Source organism: Giraffa tippelskirchi, chromosome 4 (genome assembly GCF_054371585.1).
Source record: "Giraffa tippelskirchi isolate mGirTip1 chromosome 4, T2T-mGirTip1v1.2.pri, whole genome shotgun sequence".
NCBI classification, from domain to species: domain Eukaryota; kingdom Metazoa; phylum Chordata; class Mammalia; order Artiodactyla; family Giraffidae; genus Giraffa; species Giraffa tippelskirchi.
Genome location: NC_137278.1, coordinates 121,283,251 through 121,297,018, shown reverse-complemented (window position 1 = coordinate 121,297,018; position 13,768 = coordinate 121,283,251). Strand labels below are relative to the sequence as shown.

The window sequence follows — 13,768 nt, the reverse complement described above, 5'->3', positions numbered from 1 at the left end:
ATGATAAAGGAGAGGTTAGAGGGAGGTGAGACTGGAGGCATGAACGTTAGGAGGCAAGTGCAACAGTGATCCAGATACAGGGTGGGAGGTGTTTGATCTCCAGCAGTAGCATGGAGGGGAATAAAGAAGAGAAGACGGAGCCATGAGATCCTGAAGAGAAAGAGTTAAAATTCTGTTTCCTGATTAGACAAGGAGAAGAGGGAGGAGTATAGAATCTCTCCCAAGTTTGAAGCTCCCAGGTGGATAATGGCACTGAGAGCCAGGGCTTGGGGATGGAGCATCCAGGCAGAAATACAGATTTAAGGATCTTTACCTGAGTAAGCTGTAACGTCTCACGGGATGATCCCTGAACTGTGTCTCCATACCAAATACAGTAACGATTCTGATCGATGATCGGCAGGAATCTCATCTCATTCATCAGAAACAATCATTAGACAGCTGTTTGAGTGACGCTGATTGTTGGGTAAATACTGTAGCTGAAACATAAAGCAGATCGAGTGGGTTGCAGTTGATGGCTGTGAGGGGCAGCATGCTCTAGTGGTGTCCTGGCTTCCTCTCTAAGAACTTCCTGCTTACTCCCCTGGGTATGAGTCTAGTGCCAATAAATTTTCATGATTCTTAATCACTCTTTTTATAAAGTTACTGAATCTAGTTCATGTTCTCTTTGACTCGTGATGGCATGAAAAGTCTTTTTGAACTTTATGATATAGTTGAATGTGAATTCTCCTGGACCATGTTCCCCATGGTAATTTGTTAAAAATACAGTCATTTTTAAAATTAATGTTTGAAATTGAGGTATAGTTTATTTATAATATTGTGTTAGTTTCTGGTATACAGCAAAGTGATATATTTACATATTATATATTTTTCAGATTCATTTCCCTTATAGGTTATTTAAAAATATTGAATATAGTTCTCTGTACTATACGGTAGGTCCTTCTTAGTTATCAAGTCATGGTTGTTATCCTTTGGTTTCTGAGTTTCTTCTACCAGCAAAATTAGAAAGGAGCAAAACACCCATACCTTTCTACACTATAAACATATAAAAATGTAGGAAAGAAAACTATAGTATGTCTATCAAACAGTAATACATGGCATCTTCAGTTATTTTTAGTGAAGTGTTTATTAGTGATTTTCTACTTGTAAGCTCTCTGTCCTAAATGCCGGAGACCTAGGTTAGATCCCTGGGTCAGGAGGATCCCCTGGAGTAGGAAGTGGCAACCCGCTCCAGTATTCTTGCCTGGAAAAGTCCGTGGACAGAAAATCCTGGAGGGCCACAGTCCATAGGGTCACAAAGAATTGGACGTGACTGAATGACTGAGCACACACACATTCATTTATTTATTCAACTGCCACCAGCCTTTAAATAGCCTATTAATTAGAGAAACCAGACAAAAGAGAATTTTTTAAACTTTGAATATAATGGATAGAAAATTACCTTTAATTCAACAAATTTTATTAATTATTTGATGCATGCCTTATACAGGCAGTTCGCACCATATTGTCAGCTATCTAAAAGAAGGCTAGGTATGACTTCTGTCTTCTAGAAAGGTACAATTTAGATTTTAGTAGAGTCAGGGGTGCACACAATATGATAATATTGATAATGATAGGTAATTGATTACAGACTATAGATTAAACTCTTTACCAATATTCTCACAGCCACCTTATAATATAGCCCAATAAAATTTCTTCATTTTATAGATGAGGAAACTAAGGCTTAAAGAGGCCGAGGAATTTATCCAAGGTCACACAGTCAGTACACAGAAAAGACTAAATCCAAGTCTGTGTGACTTGATGCCTCATTCATATAGTGCCATATTATATGTTAGCATGGATAATTACACAGTGTTAACAAATAGCAGAAATGGAAGGAAAAATGATAATTGCCTTTAAGAAACAAAATTTGAATTTTTATTGAGATTTAGAACAGGGACAAATTGCATCTATTTGGGGAAGATGAGGAATGACTTCATTATTTTGCAAATGCAAATTAAAATCATCTAATATAAAGTGCACTGTGTATACCGAGATCACATAGAAAGCTTTCACTCTCTGTTTTTTGAATGATATAATGAATAATAAATAAAAGAGTGGTTCTCAGTACCCAGCTGTGAATATACATTCCTGTTATAAACACAGTTGTCATTAATCATACTAGAATGTTCACATTATGCTACTGGTGAGTAGAACCATAAATAAATATAATATTTGCCCTCTAAAAGATGTTCTGTAAAGCTTGCCAGTTTTCTGAATGTAGCTTTGTTAAATGATTGGATGAATTCCTGCCTTAAAATTGCTTCTTCATAGTATTAAAGCACAGTGAGGAAGCTAGTCTTATTCAAGTGAGCAAAGCATGAAACATGAGTTATTTTATGTATACAATTAAAAATATTATCTCATGACTTTTCACACACAGCTTATTTCTCCTGAACTTGGCGCTTGAAGCGTTTTAAGGAATAGTAGATAAGCTTATAAAAAATGTCAAGGAATGACGTTGTTTATCTCAAGGAGTCAGCAAGCCCAGGAAATAATTTTTCAGAAATTTATTCCAAATAGTCCTTTTGATTCTGTGGTCATTTTATGTTTCATAAAAACAATGAGGATAGTTATCTGAGGAGTACATTTGGCTTGTTGGTTTGGTTGGTCCTCTATGTACATTACCATGATACTAAAGTGGTGGTGGTATATTTGCTTTTGCAGCACATATACTAAAATTGAAAAGATACAGAAAATACTAGGGTGGCCTCCACAAGAGATTAACATGAAATTTATTGAGCGTGCCCTGTGTTTTGGAATATTTTATTTGTAGACAGGGAGGCTCAAGGTCATAAAGATGTTAGATCTCCCCAAATAAATCTACAAATTCAAGGTAATTCCAATAAACATCCCAGTAAGATTTTTAATGAAACCTAGAAAGTTGATTCATGGCATATATGGAAGAGCAAAGGGCCAAAAATACCCAGGGCAATTTTGAAGCTCTTTGAAGGTTGGGGACTCATTAAGCTCTAACAATGAGCTTACCTGGTGGCTCAGATGGTAAAGAATCTGCCTGTGATGCAGGAGACCCAGGTTTGATCCCTGGGTCAGGAAGATTCACCTGGAGAAGGGAATGGCTACCCATTGCAGTATTCTTGCCTGGAGAATTTTTTGGACAGAAGAGCTTGATGGGCTACAGTCCACAGGGTTGCAAAGTCGGACACATCTGAGTGACTAACACCACACACACACAAACACACACACACGGTATTGTTACAGGGTGAGACAAAGAGTCCACAATGGAGAACATATAGACAGAACCACACAAATGCGCATGGTTGGTATATGAAAGGCCTGACTCTGTGAACCCATGAAGATGAGGTAGTCACTAAATTGACTGTTCAATAAATGTTGCTGGGACGGCTAGCTATTTGGAAAAAAATAAAATTATGTTCTTACTTTTAACCGCAAATAAAATTAATAGCAGATGGGTTAAAGCCTTATGTGAAAAACCATACCTCAAAACTTCTAAAAGAAAACAGAGGAATATATTTATATTTTGGGTAGGCAAGGATTACTTAAGCAAAATATAAAATGTACATACCATAAAAGAAAAAGTTTAATAAATTTGACTACATTTAAAACAAAAGCATCTGTAAAAAAATATCCCATAAAATAAAAGTGAACACAATCCACCGAGTACGGGATGTATTACACATATAAACAAAGTATTGACATCTATAATGTATCAGGAACACTTTTTTGTTTATTTTATGGAAGTTATAGTTGGATTAGAATGTTGTGTTAATTACTGCTGTATAGCAAAGTGATTCAGTTATAAAGTCTATTCTTTCTGCCCCTAATTCTGTTTCTGTTTCATAGGTAGGTTCATTTGTGTCACATTTCAGATTCCACATATAAGTGATATCATGGTGTTTGTCTTTCTCTTTCTGACTGACTTAGTAGGATATTCTTTTTTTTTTTTTTTTAATAAATGTACTTATTTTAGTTGGGGGCTAATTACTTTACAATATTGTAATAGTTTTTGCCATACATTGACATGAATCAGCCCTGGGTTTACATGTGTTCCCCTTCCTGGACCCCCCACCCACCTCCCTCCCCATCCCATCCCTTTGGGTCATCCCATTGCCCCGGCCCTGAGCCCTTGTCTCATGCATCGAACATGGAATGGTGTTCTGTTTCACATATGATAATATACATGTTTCAATGCTATTCTCCCAGAACGTCCCACCCTCACCTTCTCCCTCAGAGTCCATAAAATTGTTCTATGCATCTGTGTCTCTTATTCTGTCTCGCATATAGGGTTATCGTTACCATCTTTCAAATTCCATATATATGCATTAGTATACTGTATTGTTGTTTTTCTTTCTGGCTTACTTCACTCTGTATAATGGGCTCCAGTTTCATCCATCTCAGTAGAACCGATTCAAATGTATTTTTTTAATGGCTGAGTAATATTCCATTGTGTATATGTACCACAGCTTCCTTATCCATTCGTCTGCTGATGGACATCTAGGTTGCTTCCATGTCCTGGCTATTGTAAACAGTGCTGCGATGAACATTGGGGTACACGCGTCTCTTTCAATTCTGGTTTCCTCGGTGTGTATGCCCAGCAGTGGGATTGCTGGGTCATATGGCAGTTCTATTCCCAGTTTTTTAAGGAATCTCCACACTGTTCTCCATAGTGGCTGTAGTAGTTTGCATTCCCACCAACAGTGTAAGAGGGTTCCCTTTAGTCACATCCATACTGCTGCAAATGGCATTATTTTATTCTCTTCTATGACTGAATAGTATTGTGTATGTGTACCACATCTTCTTTATCCACTTGTCTGTGAAAGGACATTCCGGTTGTTCCCGTGTCTTGGCTGTTGTGAATCGTGCTGCTATGAGCATAAATGTGTGTGTATCTTTTTGAATTATAGTAGTTTTGTCCGGATATATGCCCAGGAGTGGGATTGCTATGTCACATGGTAATTCTATTTTTTTTTTAAATGATGGCCATTCTGACCAGTGTGAAGTGGTACCTCCCTGTAGTTCTGATTTATACTTTTCTATATGAGGCACTCTTAAATATTAACTAGAAAAAAGAGAAGGAGACCAACTAAAAAGTGGACAGGAGAGTTAAATAGGCAATTTTCAGAAGAATGATCAATATACACGTAAAACATGCTCAAGTCACCAGTAATCAAAGAAATGCACAATGAAATTAAAACCTTGAGAAATCATTTCCTGTCCATTATTTTGTTAAAATTTAAAATGTCTGTCTATCAAATATTTTTGACTTTGTAGGAAAAGGGGAGATTTTCTTCTGCTCAGGGAAGAGTAGGTCGATCCCACCATTTGGAAGAATATCTGCTAAAACTATGACTCTAGAGAAACTCACCTTCCTGTGTACCGGACACATTTATAAGAGTGCTTACTATGGAATTCAATGCTAGTTACCAGTACAAAGGATACATAAATTATATCAGTGGAGTGGTATTTGGCAATGAAAATAAGTGAAGCAGACTACTTATCTGTAGCAAATCCAACAATATTAGTTAACAGAAACTACTAAAGAGACCTAATATAATACTGTTTTATGTGAAGCTTGAATACATGCAAAAGAAATACTGCTATTTAGGGATGTCAACTTATGTGATAAAAGTAAAGGGACATAGCTTGGGGTGATAGACACCATATTCAGGATGGTGGCATCTTTAAGAGGGAGAGGTAGGGTATACTTTATTTCTTAAGGTGGGGGAGAGAGTTGCTTTAGTATTCTTATACCTTTTCACTGAATTTTTTTAAAAGTTTATTACAGTTGATTTACAATGTTATGTTAATTTGTGCTATACAGCATAGTGATTCAGTTATACATATATATACATTCCTTTTCCTATTGGTTTCCATTATGGTTTGTCATAGGACACTGAATATAGTTCCCTGTGGTATTCAGTAGGACCTTGTTTATCCATTCCATATATGAGTTTGTTTCTGCTGATCCCAAACTCCTGAGCCATCCCTCCTCCACCTTCTTGGCAACCACAAGGCTGTTCTCAATGTTTGTGAGTCTGTTTCACAGATAAGTTCATTTATGTCATATTTTAGATTCCACATATAAGTGATATCATGGTATTTGTCTTTCTCTTTTTGACTTAACTTCACTTGATATTTTCATTGAATTTTAAGAGCAAAATTGGAACTTAAAAACATCAGTTATTATGAGATGAAAAGAGAAGGATTCCAGATTCATTCAGAAATGTTAGTGTTGCAGTGAAGTTACATCTCTTATTCATGCCTACATTAATTTCACTTGATGGTTGATGTGCATACAGAGAAGGGGCAGCTTTCTGAAAGATGAACAGATGGGTATTTTTTTCACCCACAGATGATGTGGGTGAAACTAAACCAAATGTGGTCTTCCAAATCAAACTTCAGTTTTTGCAAGGTGTGATCCTTACTTGAATGTAAAACATCTTTTAAAGCAGTACACCATTGTACAGTATAAGCTACTATCTGCCTCAGAATTTAGATTCACACACACACACACACAACACCTTTTTTGAACAGAGTGAGGTATTGCTAGAAATAATGGTTGGTTTCTACCCTAGTCATTTCATATGTCTAGGCAGTTTGCATAAAATGTTCTTGTTGATTCTACAGGAAACAGATAATAAGAATAAATCCCTTACTCTGTAGACCTTTGGGGTATAACAGCAGGATTTACAGGACATATAATAACTACGTGTTTTCTCCTTGGAATTTGCAGAAAGTTTTATTGGTTTTATATTCATCTAAAATACTGGGAATAGCAGTTTTAGTTTTATATTAACTCAGAAGAGAGAGTACTAATTCTAGTTCATGGACTACTGGCGCTCTTTCTCCACCTTCCCTAGATAATTCTGGGTAATGCTTTATCATTAATTAAGATTTATCTGATACAGTGCATGATTTGAGACTCTGCACAGGGCATTTGAAGACAAATATTCCTTTAAGGGATTCATAGCTTATGTTTGCCTAATCATGAAACATGGAAGGATATTTTTGCACAGATTTATTTGTCCTAGCTCTATCCTACCTATTCATGGCTTCAAAATTAATAAGCTTCTCTGGAGATGATAGTAAAGATTAAAAACAAAGACAGACAGATTTATGGCCTTGGCTGTCATTTCTAAGGGCATCGAATTAATCATTCAGATATTCTAGTTGATAGCTGCATTGAGGCAGGGATGTTTTTCAAGTCTTCTGACAAAAATGAAATTTCCAATTTGGTTTGAAGAAGAGAAATCAAAGCCCTCAGTAAAACATTATCCTCAAAGCCTCTTTTTCCTCTCTCTGAGAAAAGAAGATGTATGATTTTTCCCAAGGGATAAACAGAAGGCTTTCTCAGCTCGGCAAATTTAGTCTGGGAGACACAAATTTCACATGACATTCTCTGATTCTATCCTAGAAATATTTTTAAATCAATCAGACTGGATCAGATAAGTACGTTCTTACAAGGATGTCCAATACATTGTGCAGATATAAAATAGATGTGGTTTTCTCTTTCAGGAAGAACAGCCTTTTCTTCCCAAGAGTGTTAGACGCTGAGAGCGAATCCTGCCTGTGTTGTGGTCCTGTGACAAGCCCACGTGGCTGGCTCCATAGCTCTGTGTTCTGTTTCTCTGATTAATTCATCCACACCTTGGTTTACGCTGGCTTTTGATCTCAAGGCAAGAACCAAAGACAGAGCAACACTCTGACTCACTTCTGAAACACATCCGTCCTCTCCCGGTCAGGATTCTCAGATGAACTCGGTAACCATCTGAATCCTTTGTGTTGACGGTAAACTCAGTGTAAAGCCTCCCACTCACTGGCCACCACTTCCTCTAGTCCTCCAGTTTTGATAATTCATCAGCCCCAGAAGGAACTCCAATCCACTGAGCCTCTGCCTTTTCATTGCTCACGTTCTGTGTCTGTGCCTGTCTCTCCTTTATGGGCTTAGATTCTATAGTCATCATCATAGCCATGCCCTTGCCCCCTTTCTCTCTCCATTGTAGTCACCCAAAAAACTTCAGCCTGGTTAAATTTTTCTGCCAACTCTGTACACCCAAGCAACTGAACTTGACTAGCCAGCCACGCTGACTGACTTCCCCTTAAATTTATTCATACAAAACTCCAGGAGCGCTCAGTACTGCCTAGCAATCCATTTACCAAGTAGTTACCTCCTCCCTGTCCTGTGACATCAGCGCTCTCTTTCTGTTTGATCTTTTTCATCAGCACTCGTTTGTAATGTAGTTCTCATCTTTCAAAAGGAAAACTTCATCTGACACCTCATCTCTTTCCAAGTCCTGTCGCATTGCTCTGCTCTCCTTTTTGGCAAAACTCCTTAAAAGAAAGGCATACGTTCAGTCTTCCTGTTTTCATTTTTCTTTTTCCACTCTTCTGAACTCACTACAGCTCCGCTTTTGTCCCCACCATTCTACTCCTGTCAAGGTTCCGGTGATTCAGCCACATCAGTCTTTCTACAGGACTTGGTCTTGGTGACCACTCCCTTCTCCTTACTTGGCTTCTAGGCCAGTCCCTCTCCTTCCACATGAGCCACTGGTCACCTTTTCTGCTCCTTTCTTCCTGCCTTCTAAAGTCTTTGCAATTATTCTCTGTTTGGTTCCTAGACTCATAGTTATAAAGGGTTACATGCCTCACACCCCAACTCCAAGGGAACAGAAGCTTCTGCAAGTGGTACCCTTCCAGACGTTGCCTTATGTACCTCTTCACCTGGCTGTTCATTTGTATCCTTTGTAGAAACTGGTAAATATATGTATGTTCTATGTTGCGTGCTAAGCCACTAAAGTTGTGTCCGACTCTTGGCAACCGCATCGACTGTAGCCTGCCAATCTCCTCTGTCCATGGGATTTCCCAGGCAAGAATACTGGAGTGGGTTGCTGTTCCTTCCTCCAGGGAATTTTCCTGACCCAGGGATCAAACCTGGGTCTCCTGTATTGTAGGCAGATTCTTTATGACTAGCACCACCTGGGAAACCCATATATATTCTGATAATTCCCAAATTTATATCTTTAGCCCTAGCCTCTCCACAGAAATCTAGACTCATGTGTTTCCAGTTATATCCATGACTTTTCCCTCTGGAAATCACATAAGCATCTCAAACTTAACATGCCCCAAATTTATTCTCTACCTTCCTTCCATTAAAAAATGCATCATCAGTAGAGCTAAATCATAATGTAACACCTTACCCAGCTTTATTTTTCTTTATAACCCTTGTTACTACCTGAGATTACATCACATATCTGTATATTTACCCACTGGAATATAACCCCATGTCAACAGGGTCTCTTTTGTTGATTCACTTCTTGTATTAGGCAGAGTAATGGTCCAAAAAGATGTCCATGTCCTCATCCCCAGGATCTGTGAATATGTTCCTTTACATGGCAAAGGTGCTTCCCAGGTGGTGCTAGTGGTAAAGAACCTGCCTGCCAGTTCAAGAGACAGAAGAGATGCCACTTCGATCACTGGGTAGGGAAGATCCTCTGGAGGAGGGCATGGCAACCACTCCAGTATTCTTGCCTGGGAAATCCCATGGACAGAGGAGCCTGGCAGCCTATGGTCCATGGAGTCGCTAAGAGTCAGATACAACTGAAGCCACTGAGTGTGCAAGCAGGCATGCACATGGCAAAGGGGCTTTGCAAACAGGATCAAGTTACGGATCTTGGGATGGGGAGATTATCCTAGATTATGGTCCAGTGCAGTCACAATGGTCCTTAGAGGGCGAAGAGGGAGGCATGGGAAGTAGAGAAGTGGAGATCGGAGTGATGGAGCCTAGAGCTACAAATGTCAGCACAAGGAGCTGCAAAAGGCAAGGATAGATTCCCCCCAGAACCGCCAGAAGGAACTCTGTGGGGAACTCTGCTGACACCTTGACTTTGGCCCCATAAAATCTATCTGGACCTTCAGAACTTTAAGAGAGTAAATCTGTGTTTTTTTAAGCCACTAAACTTGTGGGTAATTTGTTAAGTCATAGTAGGAAATGAATATATCCTTTATCTCTGGCATCTAGAATTTTCCAGACACTAAGTGCTAAAATCAAACAATCTTGTTTGAATAAATGGTATATCTTCATTGTTTTAGATACCATGTAAAGATAATTGGAGTTTCTAATCCTGATTCTGAATGTTCTCATTGAAAATAAATGATCCATTCTTTCTTTGAAAAGTAGTCTTTGCTTTTATTTTTGTCCAGGCAAAAGATAGTTTTTGTTATCCTAGTCTATTTCAGGCAGGCATTTTATAAGAGAGAGAGTAGTGTGCATATAGTGACTTAAAAACTCTCAGAAATGTCAGGAATGGAAAGGACTTTTAAAGGGCATTCAGTTTGAATTTCCTGATCTGATGTTTGTATATTTCTCACAATATCCCTGACAAGTGACCATCCCAAATCTATTTTTGAACCTTCAGTGATGGGAAACTCACTTTAGCTGGAGGGTCAAGACCACTTTTGGAGAGACTGTTCTTGCTTTGTTTTATTTTCTACTTACAGAATTAAACCAAAACTAGAAATGTTAATTATAAGCACAAAATGACTTATTTTAGGGCTTCCCAGGTGGCGCAGGGGAAAAGAATCTGCCTGCAATGGGGGAGACTTGGGTTCAATTCCTGGGTTGGGAAGATTCCCCTGGAGAAGGGAAAGGCTACCCACTCCAGTATTCTGGCCTAGAGAATTCCATGGACTGTATAGTCCATGGGGTTACAAAGAGTCAGACATGACTGAGCAACTTTCACTTTAACTTTGCCTGTGAAGTGCCTCCTTTTGCCTTCATGCTTGTCAGAAAATCCTTATGCTATTTCACCAGAAACCATCAAATATACTTTTAGGGGATAAAAATAAAGAAGTGATTTTCAGGTAAGTGATAAATGCTTATATTGCTCCCTCATTGTGCCTTTGTGTGTGCGTGTGTGTGTGCTCTTGTCCGACTCCTTATGACCCCATAAACTGTAGCCCACCAAGCTCCTGTGTCTATGGAATTTTCCATGCAAGAATACTGGAGTGGGTTGATATTTCCCTCTCCAGCAGATCCTCCAGACCCAGGGTTCAAACTCACATCTCTTGTATCTCTTGCACTGGCAGGTGGATTCTTTACCAACTGTGCCACCTGGGAAGAGACTGTACCTTTAGGAGGCATTTAAGACTAATTTTTAGTAGAGAATGTTATTATCTTAACTTTAAGTTTATACTTCTCTCCAAATACTGTCAAATTATTAATATTTACATTTTGTTGATGGCTCATCAGATGCAGGACAGTCAGTTGAATTTAGTTTAACAAATGTTGAGCCCAGTCTGTGTCTCATACTCTATGCTAGGCACCTTAGGAAGAAAAATGACCAAGTTATGGCTCCTACCCTCAAGAGAATAACCTTCATAATCTGCTAGGGAATATAGGCATGAAAACACAAATAGAACAAGAAGTGTTAAGTGCTCTACTGATGGCACAAAGACTTATGAGAGTGCATGGTGTTAGAAATGTTCTAATTTCAATCTTTTACATGTAGCTATCCAGTTTCCCCAGCACCACTTATTGAAGAGACTGTCTTTTCTCCATTGTATATTCTCGCCTCCTTTGTCATAGATTAATTGACCATAGGTTATAGTTTACTTCTGGGCATCTATCCTGTTCCATTGATCTATATTGCTGTTTCTGTGCCAGTACCATACTGTCTTGATTACTGTAGCTTTGTAGTATAATCTGAAGTCAGGGGGCCTGATTCCTCCAGCTCCATTTTTCTTTCCCAAGATTGCTTTGGCTATTCAGAGTCTTATGTGTTTCCATATGAATTAAAAAAATTTTTTTTGTTCTAGTTCTGTGAAAAATGCCATTGGTAGTTTCATAGGGATTATATTAAATCTATAGATTCCTTTGGGTAGTATGACCATTTTAACAATATTGATTCTTCTAGTCCAAAAACATAAGATATCTTTCCATCTGTTTCTGTCATCTTCAATTTCTTTTATCAGCATCCTAAAGAGTTTGGAGTACGGTACAGGTCTTTTGCCTCATTTGGTAGGTTTATTCCTAGGTATTTTATTCTTTTTGAAGTAATGGTAAATGGGATTGTTTCTTTAATTTCTCTTTCTGATCTTTCCTTGTTAGTGTATAGAAAGGGAAGAGATACCTGTATGTTAAGTTTTTATGCTGAAACTTTATCAAATTCACTGATGAACTCTAGTAGGTTTCTGGTAACATCTTTAGGATTATTGACGTATAGAATCATGTTGGGCTTCCCTGGTGGCTCAGACAGTAAAGAATCTTCCTGCATTGCAGGAGACCCGGGTTCAATCCCTGGGTTGAGAAGATCCCCTGGAGAAGGGAATGGCTACCCACTCCAGTATTCTTGCCTGGAGAATCCCATGGACTAAGGAGCCTGGTGGGCTACAGCCCATGGGGTCGCAAAGAGTTGGACGTGACTGAGTGACTAACACTTCACACACAGTACCATGTCACCTGCAAACTGTGACTTTTATTTCTTTTCTAATTTAGATTCCTTTTATTTCTTTTTCTTCCCTGATTGGCATGGCTAGATCTTCCAAAACTATGTTGAATAAAAGTGACAAGTATGGACATCTTCATCTTGTTCTTGATTTTAGAAGAAATGCTTTCAGTTTTTCACCATTGAGTACGATGTCAGTTGTAGGTTTGTCATAGATGGCCTTTATTATGTTGAGGTAGGTTCCTTCTATGCCCACATCTTAGAGTTTTTTATTTTAATCATAATTGGGTGTTGGATTTTGTCAAAAGTTTTTTCTACATCTATTGAGAGAATCATGTGGTTTATATTATTCAGTTTGTTAATGTGATGTATCACACTGATTGACTTGCAGAAATGGAAAAGTCCTTGTATCCCTAGGATAAAGCCCACTTGATCATGGTATATGATCTTTTAAACGTATTGTTGTATTTGCTTTGCTATCATTTTGTGGAGGATTTTTGCATCTGTGTTCAGTGATATTGCCCTGTAATTTTCTTTATTTGTGTGTCTTTGTCTGGTTTTGCTTCCCTGGTGGCTCAGCTGCTAAAGAATCCACCTGCAATGAGGGAGACCTGGGTTTGATCACTGGGTTGGGAAGATCCCCTGAAGAAGAGAACAGCTACCCACTCCAGTATTCTGGCCAGGAGAATTCCATGGACTGACGAGTCCATGGGGTCGCAAAGAGTTGGACACAACTGAGCAACTTTCACTTCAACAATTTGTCTGGTTTTGGAGTCAGGGTGATTGTGGCCTCATAGAATAAGTGTGGGAATGTTTCTTCTTTTGCAGTTTTTTAGAACAGTTTCAGAAGGATAGATGTTTCCTGTTTTCCAAATATTTGATAGACTTTAACTATGAAGCTGTCTGGTCCTGGACTTTTGTTAGGATTTTTTAAAATCACAGTTTCACTTTCAGAACTTGTGATTTGTCTGTTCATACTTTCTATTTCTTCCTAATTCAGTCTTGGAAGATTGTACCTTTCTAAGAATTTGTCCATTTCTTCTAGGTTGTCCATTTTATTGGCATACAGTTGTTTGTAGTAGTCTCTTATGGTTCTTTGTATTTCTGTGGTGTCCATTGCATCTTTGTCAGTTTGGTTAATACGGATTAGCCTTGGCGTGTTCCTCCTTGGGTTTATCTGTTAACATACGGGGCTCTCTGCGCTTCCTAAACTTGTGTGCCTGTTTTGTTTCCCAAGTTAGTTAAGGTTTCGCCTATTATCTCTTCCAATATTTTCAGACCCTTTCTGTCTTTGTCTAGGACACCTG

The 13,768-nt window shown here is 38.5% G+C and overlaps 1 protein-coding gene across 42 annotated transcripts in view; it reads left to right on the top strand.

Annotated features, from left to right (window-relative positions):
• Positions 1 to 13,768, top strand: part of POC1B (POC1 centriolar protein B) — a 168,040-nt gene that overhangs the window by 76,408 nt on the left and 77,864 nt on the right. For 3 of the 42 annotated variants that reach the window (XR_014083100.1, XR_014083104.1, XR_014083106.1), the window contains 2 exons: positions 7,534 to 7,778; positions 8,637 to 8,772. The exons of 34 other annotated variants lie outside the window; for them this stretch is intronic. The gene's annotated coding sequence lies outside the window, so the exon portion shown is untranslated. Of the gene's footprint in view, positions 1 to 7,533; positions 7,779 to 8,636; positions 8,773 to 10,776; positions 10,879 to 13,768 lie in introns of all 42 variants that reach the window. 5 more of the 42 variants (XR_014083105.1, XR_014083107.1, XR_014083115.1 and 2 more) reach the window with 4 other exon arrangements.